Below are 7,865 nucleotides of genomic sequence, written 5' to 3' on the forward strand. Positions count from 1 at the left end.
TCAGGGAGGTGGTGGATTCACTGTCCCTGGAGGTGTTCAGGAACCATAGAGATGTGGCACTGAAGGACTTGGACAGTGGGCATGGTGGTAACAGACTGGGGGTTGGACTGGGTGATCTTAGTGGTATTTTCCAGCTTTATTGATTCTTTGATTCTAAGGGAGAGCTGGGATGAAGCAGCTGCTCTGCAGGTGGAAATTCCAATGTAGTGGTCTTGCAATGCCTGACCTTGCTGCTGGATTCCTGAGGAAACTTCTGTCTCCTACTGGGAAGCAGGCAGCAGGATCAGCATCTGGTTGTTCAGATGGTATCTGCTTTACATCTAATAGCTGTGGTCTAATCAAAATGCCAAAAATGAAATGGAGACTTAAAGCTTAGTGCAAACCAAGAGCTTGTAAAACGCTGCTGGTGTCCTCCCCTTGATGTGCCTGGCTGCTGCCACGCATGCTCAGCACTGTGTGGTGGCCCGATTATGGTGGGCAATGGAAGCCCAGCATGGGGGTTCCCTTGTGGCAGACATAGTCTGGGGCTGGAGTTTGTGCTGGAAGAAAGCTCTGAGATCAGTGGGCACGGTGTTGGAGAGCAGCTCCTTCTCCTGGTTGATGCCATTTGGGTATCTTGCTCCCCGAGGCTGCTGCTTTCACCTCTGGGAGTGTCTGCACAAAAGGACCATAGGAAAATGGAAAAAAGCCAATCCACCTCCACAATAGCTGCCAAAGAGGAAGTAGAAGGGCTACCCCAGTTGACAAACCCATGATCTCCAGTCACTGGGAAACATTGATTCATCTCAGGTCAGTCTGAGGGCTGCACTGGGCAGAGGGTTCCCCCATGGGACTCCCTGAGGCTGGCTCCTCTGCTTGGCTATCAGTGTCACCGCCATGGGAACAAAATGCATGGTGCCATGTCAGCATAAAAATCATTGGGCAGATGAAATGGGGCAAGATTTGCTGTCTGCAGGCAGGGGGTGCTCTTCTGAATGTCATCCTTCAAGCGCCACATTCATTTACATGAAACAGATCCTCCTCTGCACTTAATCTCTTGTTGATCCACCGAATCATTGCACTGCTTGTCTGTGCATCTGATTTCCCAGACAGGCATCTTGTGGTGACTTATGTGATATTTAGAGGCTAACCAAGCTACACATATTCTAGTACTGCATGGGAATTTTTCTATGTTCTGTAGCTATTCAGAATGCAGTGCATAGGGCTACACTGATATTCACAGAATCATAGAATGGCCTGAGTTGAAAAGAACTGCAATGATCATCCAGTTTCAACCCCTCTGCTGTGTGCAGGGTCACCAGCCACCAGACCAGGCTGCCCAGAGCCACATCCAGCCTGGCCTTGAAATTTTCTATAACCCTTGATATTCTGGGTTTATAGTTTATGCTGTCCAAGAACTTATCTTCAGTTTTCCTAATATGAATTATATATTTCTCAGCTGCACCTTTCTTTAAGAAACAAGAGCTGCTTCAGAGATTTGTAACTTACTTTTGAAGATGCTTTCACAGATTTAAACAGTGAACTCACGTGGGTTCATTCACCTTTTCCGTGTTGAGCATTGAAACTGTCTCCATTAGAAGTTTTAAACCCCAAATTTAGATAGGCAAGAGCCTACGAGAGGGATGTATCGCTGTCATGAAAACAAATAATAATAATAAAAAGAATTGTTAACTTCTCACCCTAGAGAGTAAATGATTAGTTTTGACCATGAGAAAAGAAGAGAATCAAACAAAATGTGTTGAAGGGAAGTTTGAATTTCCTCTTTCAGAGTGCTGGGGAAGCTGCTGCCCTTCTCCGCCAGCTAAAGGTGTGTCGAGATACAGATCACTGTGATGGTTGGTAAGGGTTTCCTTCCTGGAACCTACTAATTCAACTTGATTATTCATTGAATGGAATTTAAGATTTTGTTTGAGCTTGGTTTAATTACCTTTATTAGCAGCAAGGGGAACTATAAATTGCCCTGTGGGATTTTCCATCAGCTAAACTAATTAATCCTAAGTAAATCCAGCTGTGCATACGTCAATATTAGGGCATTAACAGGTCTGGGTGCAGGTGGCTGGCAGTAACTCTGAAGGAGAGCAGGTATCACCTTGTTACCCCTCCACTTGGAATGTGGGGACCAGCTATGGAGCTGGTGGGGCACCAAGTGAGGTTGGCACTTGGGAGAGTCAGAAGTACCTCTGCTAGTTCTGCTCACTCTGGGCTATTTTAATAGAAGAAAGGCATGCACAAACAGAAATTTGGATGCTTATTAAATTGTGGGATGAAAGGCCACGAGGTCACACTAGTAGTATCTACCTAGCACTGTCCAGGAGTTTGTATGGCTTGGGGTAAGCACAAGAGCTGAGAGTTCTGAAGAATTAATCAGGTCTGGAGCCCCAGCTCTGAGCAGAGGCATGTGGAGGCTCAGCAAGCTCTGCAGTAGCTTGCTGGCTCAGTAGGCATGGCCTCTGCTCAGCAGCTGAGGCAGAGCAGCTGGTAACTGATGGGAGAAGTGGATCTAGCCCTCAAGACTGCTGTACATTTTAACTCAAACCACCCAGATCATAAAAAGATTACTTGGATTATGAGCTCACAAAAATACATTGCTTGTGAATGACTGGAGTGCCTTTCTTTTCAGCATTTGTGGCTGCAAGTAATGGAAGCAAGAATTCTTTTTCTCCATCAGCAACCAAACACAGACCTGTGGTGATATGCCCAAATAATGAATGCAGAGCACAGCAATAGGGAGGTTTTGGGGGCAGGAACAGAAGTGGGGGTGGGGACAGAGAGGTTTGGGTGCCAGTGTTCTCCATGCAGGTTGTGTCATGTAGTGCTAACCGCTAAGGGAAAAGTTCCTGCTGTACTCAATGACTGTTTCCTATTAGCAAGCAATACAGATGGTGGATCCACAACTTCCCCTCTCAGAAAGATCCCCAAAATTACTCGGATGAAGTTATACTTCCTCTCGGGTTTACTCTGTGTCGTACCAATGCAACTTGGCTGCAGCTATCTGGATAACTTAAAGATGATGGTAGGGCCCATCTTCAATGAGTGATGGAGATACCTCCTGGGAAGGACAGTCCTGCTGGAATGCCTGAATCCCTGTGGGTTGAAAAGACTGTTTGAGATGCGCTCTAACAAGGGCAGCTGTGGGAATAGGGTTTAAACCACAAGAAGAAATCAGTGGTAAGTTCCCCTTGCTATTTGGAGAAAAATCTAGGTTCTGTATCACGTGTCAGATGGCAAGATGTAACCCCATTGTTCCTATTATTTCATTAACTACTTCCCTGGCCCATCTTTGTTTTCGTATGTGTCCTGAAATCATTTCAACTGCAGACTAGTGTTAACAGACATGGTTTTAAGCATGGTATCCCTGGACTCCATGCAACAATGGATAGACTTCTGCTATCTTTTGAAGCCTGCTTGTGGCCTTCACTGAAGAACTCCCTGGGCAGGTTAATTTTTGCTCAGTTTGAGGTTAAAGGGGACTATCAGGTTGGCTATTTACAGAGATAATGCCTTACAAGCTAAAGCCTGCCCTTGTGCTGGGTCGATCAATCAGCTGAATCTGAGAGCCAGGCAGGGTGGCAACTACTGCAGCAGGGTACCTTCACCCCTAAATGGAGAGTACAGGATGCTTTCATCCAGGTCTGTTTGAGGCTGGCTGATGTTTGTGGTTTGACTTGTGGCAGAGTTATGATTTGTCAGCTGTGGAGGTGTGAGCCCTTTTTGAGAACCTGGCTACCAATGGCACAAGCTTCATGAGGTTCTGCTGTCTTTAGGTACATCTGAATTGAATCAACCATACAGAGCTTTCCTGATTTTGATTTTTACTGGTATCAAAGATCCTACATGTCAGGGCAATGAATCAGGAATTCAAATCTGGATGGAATGGCCTAAATCTTTTTTGAAGGAGGGGCTTGTATGCAAGTCTGGGTCTGCATCCCCGCTTCATTTCTGCTCAAGGAGTGGCCCACAGCTGAGGCTGATGACACCTTTGCCATGATATTTCTGGTGGGGGAGGCATCCATGGCTGAGGTTACCCTGGTATCTGTGGGAGGAAGGTATGCATTTCTGAGGCAGCCATACTGAGGGGTTCCATACTTGAGGTTTCTGTGCCCAGCTGTCTCTGACATGCCCACAGCCCATAGGAGATGTGCTGGAAGCATGGTCAGCTCGCTGTGACATCCCTGCCAACTGGATATTCCTTGTCTGCATCTCTGTTCTTCTGATGGAGCAGCTCCATAGCCTGGGACAAATTACCCAAGCCCATGTGAAATGGCACCTTTTCTTTGCAGCTGCTTGATGTCTGGTTGGCATCCTTGACACATAGCATGGTGAACTAGTGAGAAGCAGCAGACAAAAAGGGAGGGTGTAACTTATTCACTCTTGTGATCCTTCTGAAGGCAGCTAGAAGTGCCTTTTCCCCATGTGGCAGCACAGTTATCTCTGCATGGATGGGAGCGTGTGCTTCCTGCTGCCTGGCATCAGTCAGTGGATGAGTGGGCATGTTGTGAGGTCATGCAGGCAGGCTCAGGTGTGGGATGGGTCTCAGCCATCTGCTCACAACATCTCTGCAGCAGCTCTGGGGTGGGAAGCCCAGGGTCACAATTGCTGAGGAGTACCCGCTGCCCATGACTCTGGGAGAAATGCTGTGGTATGTGTTGAAAAGCCAGGCTGGGGCATGGCTGTGCTCACTGTTGTTCAGTCTCTCACTCCCCCGCAAAGGATGTGGGCTGTGCCTAATTTTAGATCAGGGAATGAAACACTGATCCCAAAGGTTGTTGTGTGGCACCGGATCCTGCCTGGCCTTCGCTATGATGTTCCCATCACTGCAAAGGGGAAATTATGCAGGGAAAGTAAGTGAGAAACTGTAGAAGTAGTGCCTCTTTCTGAGGGCCACAGAAGAAGTAGGGGGTTCTTCTGTTCTGAGTTCCTGTTTTGTCCCTGGAGCTCGCTTATTTCTCCTCGTAGTTGCCCTCCTGCTGGGATCTCCTCACATGTCCAAGCCAATTCAGAATTGGCAAGGGCCACAGATGGAAGTTTCCAGGGGAAATCCAAGTATCTGCGATCAGCCTGTGTTTCAAGGCCTCTGAGTCAGTAAGGAATTCATCCTGCGCTATATAAACCAACAGTTTTTGCTATGGTATTTACTGGCAGAAGCATTCTTTATTTCTTCATGAATACAGCCATATTCCCGAGTGAGATCTGAGCATCTCCTGAGAACTGAAATTCCCACTGATCTTTCAAAAAATATTCCTGTTTCCTCAGCAAACATCCAAAAAACCCTGCTAGCTCTTCAGGACGCTAATGTTTGTTTTTGCTCCTGTCTGTCCAGCGGAGCTCATGCCCTGGGGAGGGCAGGGTGCTATGAGTATATTTGCTCTCATGGGAGTTGCCCCAGTGGTGCAGACATGGAACCTTCCTCACTGCCTTGGCATTGTCTGCGGTTATTGTAGCAGTTGTAAGGCCCTTTAGTGCAGTAAAGCATGAAGGATTCGTGATGGGTAAGGAAAATATTATTCCAGTGCCCATGTAAAGACAATGTTCTGGGGGCAGTATTGAAGTGCAACCCATGTGTGTGCACTTCTCACTCCTTCATGCTTCTGTCTGCCTGTGCTAGGAAGAAGCAGCTTCAATTATGAGAGGCTGAAAGGGCTGTTACATATAGTATTGAATATACTTTTAATTATATGCTTTTAAAAAATTATTTTTATTTATTCATTTATACATTTCTTTTTTTTCCTATGGAAGAGAACATTCCCCAGAGGATTCTGCTCAGTACATCCTATGCAAGCATATCACCAGGAACAAAGCTGTAAGACCAACAAGTCAATTCCTTTTTCATGTCACGGTTAAGGCAATGGAAGCTGAAGCCATATGCTGCAGCCCAAGGTGAGCTGATTCTAGAGAAACGGCCGTTGTTTGCAATGGGCTGTGAATAACTCTGGGAAGTTTAAGGATATCCCTGTGAATGTTGCTGCCTGCCTGTAGGCAGTTTTGTTACACTGAGATTGTTTTCCTGCTCTAGAAGTCTAATAGCACAAAACTAGGAACTCATTCAAGTATTCCGGCCGTAGTGTGAGCAAAACAAGTCTTCTTTTCATTCATCTGCTCAGGACATACAGACTCTTAAACTGTTTCAGTATTTAATCACTTGTAAAAGGCATTTAGATGGAAATAGAGACACCCAAAGAAAGGACCAGGGCCAAGAGCTGAGGGCATGGTGTGTTCGTGTTCAAACAGGAAAGCAAGCAGTGGCATCCTCCCCCTGAAACATGGTGGGACTGTGTGGCGTGGGCTGCTGAATGGTGAATCTTGCCACAGTGTTAAATCAATGAGCAAAAGTAATTTGGTTAAAATAAAGGTGATTTTTTACCCAGATAAAATAGACAAAAAGGGATGTTTTTTCATGTAATGCTCTTGGCCTATTGGCTTGAAGGGCTCTCCACCTGAAGGTATGTGTAAGGCACTCACACATTGTAACCTGGGAAGTCCACATGTGCAAGTGATGTGCTTTTGGAATCATAAACCACTGGCTTTTTTTAGCCTTGCTTCTCTCCTAATGATGATTAATTCCATTATCTCCTCTTATCTACTCAGTCAGATTGTGTTCATGGCACAGCTCCTTCAGGAAGTATTTTCCCCAGGTTTTGGAAAAAGTGCAGTACAAGTCATGAGCTTTCTTACTCCAGAACTGGTTCCCAGCATTTTGTCCCTTGTTCACAATGCCGGACCATTATGACTACTTTGATTTCCTTGATTTCAGCTGTGGGATTACCTATAATGAACATCATCAGAAGTCAGCTGCTGTATATGTGCATGCGAGAGAAACTCCCCCATCTCGTTACTTGCTATAGGTGGGCATCTGAAAATAAAGCAGTGCCAAGGCTGCTTGCAGCCCCACAATCCCTCACAGCAATGCAGCACTGGGGAGCCACAGGATTGGTGTCACCATGAGCAAGCAGCCAGGTGGAATGTATCAGCTATGTGCTCTCTCCACTGTGTCCACAGGGTGATGCAGAGCTGCTAAAAGGGACTGGGCACATCTGTCCCCATCACAGGGCTGGACCATTTGTCCCTTGTGATAGGATGAGAGATAATAGCCTTAATTTGAGCCAGGGGAGGTCCAGGCTGGATATTAGGCAACATTTATTCTCTGAGAGAGTGGTCAAGCAGTGGCACAGGCTGCCCAAGGAGGTGGGGGAGTCACCATCCCTGGAAGTGTTCAAGAACCATGGAGATGTGGGACATGGTCAGTGAGCATGGGTTGATGCTTAGACTGGGCCATCTTAGAGCTCTTTTCCAATCTTCATGATCCTATGAATGGCTTTATATGAGTTTACAGTTACAAACATCCAGTCCTACACTGGAAGCATGTCAGGGGGTAATTGCTCTGACTGACAAAGGTTAATGCAAGGAGTCAAAATTCACTTTTGTTTGGTGTTCTTGGGCAAATAGTCACATTTTTTTGTGGTCATAGGGCTACAGGCAGTTCTTCTTCACAACTTCTCACCATTCTTCCTTAAAACTTAATGCAGTTTTGCCACAAGTTGCTGCTTACGTCAGTACTGATGTCTTATAATTGCTAAAGTAAATAGTTTAGATATGCTGTGGGTTGTTTTGTTGTTTTTCTTTTTCATGTCATTATTTAGCAGCGTTACTTGAAAATGTCTCAACGAGATGAAAGCTCAGAGCAGCGCCAAGCAGAGCACAGCTCTACCTGCCAGTGCTTGCTGTGTGACTGCACCAGCACACAGGGAACCCAACTGACCAGCTTTGCGGCTGTGAATCCCACTGTGACAAGATTTCCTGGAGAAATTTGCAAAATACACAAGATAAATGTTTTACTGGAGAACTGTGCTACAGTTTCTAGTGTTGTG

The sequence above is a fragment of the Excalfactoria chinensis genome, chromosome 5 (genome assembly GCF_039878825.1).
Source record: "Excalfactoria chinensis isolate bCotChi1 chromosome 5, bCotChi1.hap2, whole genome shotgun sequence".
Taxonomy (NCBI): Eukaryota; Metazoa; Chordata; class Aves; order Galliformes; family Phasianidae; genus Excalfactoria; species Excalfactoria chinensis.